A 1,619-nucleotide genomic window follows, 5' to 3' on the forward strand; every position below is an offset into this window, starting at 1 on the left:
GTGGAGGCCGCTGCTCCCGTCACTTTGGTCCGCCCGGACTCAGCAGCTCGTAGCACGTTTTTCTTCTTTCTTTTTTTTTTTTATAGCTTCAGCCCTTCAAGCTCTGCTGCTTATTTTACAGTGAAGCTGCGAGAGTCTGTGTCGATTACTGTCACTGTGGAGGTGGGATTTGGGACAGGCTTTGCCCTTCTGTAAAAAAACCCCCGAGGGAAAGGGAAGATATGAGACCTGCCTTGGAAAATTCCCTTCCAGGCTCTGCTGCAGCAGGCAGGAGGGACAGTGGGGTGGGCAGAAAGCTGGTACGTGTCCATGGGAGAAGCTGGGTCAGCTGCCAGCTCTACAGCTATGATGGTTCTCGGCTGTGTTTACTGGCAGAAAACAGGCAGATGTGCAATAGAGCAAAGAAAACATAACCACATACAAACTATGTAACAAGAGTTCCTTTATTCTTTCCTCTTCCTACGTGTTTTTGCATGTTCGCAGAGGAGGCCATATGCTTTGAAACGAGTGTTTTGATGCACTGTTTTACAAGCCTTAAATGCTTACAAGCTTAAATATTATGCTCCAACTACAATGCTACAAAGAATATAAAGTTAGTAAGAACTTATTTTCATCAGCATAATTAAGAGAACAATTGTCTAATGTCGCTAGATGATATTTACCATGGCTGTTTGTCAGAATTATCATTTAATAATGCAAGCCAAAATGTAATGTTTAACACGGCTCTGGCCAGAGAATGTTGCAAGTGCAACACACTACCACCAGAGTAAGAGGTTTGAACTGCAAAGTAAGGATTTTACCACAAGAGGTCACAACAAACCTGAACAAAAATGATGTATTTTAAAAGCATATTCCTTCTAGTATAATTATTTCAGTTTAATTTCAGTGCATAATTTCTGTTAAAATCGTCATGTATTGCTTCCATGTATTGCTTCTGATGTGTTGTCAACTGTAGGCATCTCAAAATTGAGTAGAAAGATGACTACATTTAATTTCCTGAGAATAGTCCAGGGGATCTATGTATCTAAACTGTGYGTACTCTGAAGCTCTTTTAAGTGAAGTGTGCTACAATGTAACATCCTCAGCAGATACTGCTGTTCTGTCAAAACCGCTCAACAGGAATGAAACCCGCAAAGATGTTTGTGAAGCACACTTTGTAAATTATTTGCATAAAATTAGCTGTAAGGGCAACTTCATCTAAATTTCTAAATCTTTGGAAAATGTACACATTGATCAGTCATCTGGCAGGTGGAGGCAGGGAGGGTAATTTGAGGCAGGGAAAGAAAAAGGTTGGGAGAATGCTTACAGCAGGCTCAGTTCTTAAGGAAAATGCCCTTTGTAGGCAGACTCCTGAAAGCTCTGCGAGTTGCTTTCCTGTGGAGGTGACTGTTTTCAGTTCATATGAGGAATAGAGAAGACAGCAAAACATAAAGAGTATTTGGCAGCCTCCTGAGCCAACATGGTACGACCCCAGCAGAAGTTGCTTTGATGCTGAGATCATTTTTGGTAGCTCTGGGATATCTGCTTGTAGGTTGGTTAGAGCCCTGAATCAGCCCTGGTAACGTTGCTGGAGTGGGAGCGTGTTACTGACTTTGTCTGACTGGGAAGGCCTCAAAAAG

This window comes from Rhea americana, unplaced genomic scaffold (assembly GCF_003343005.1).
Source record: "Rhea americana isolate MKP2758 unplaced genomic scaffold, rheAme1 scaffold_123, whole genome shotgun sequence".
In the NCBI taxonomy this organism is placed as follows: domain Eukaryota; kingdom Metazoa; phylum Chordata; class Aves; order Rheiformes; family Rheidae; genus Rhea; species Rhea americana.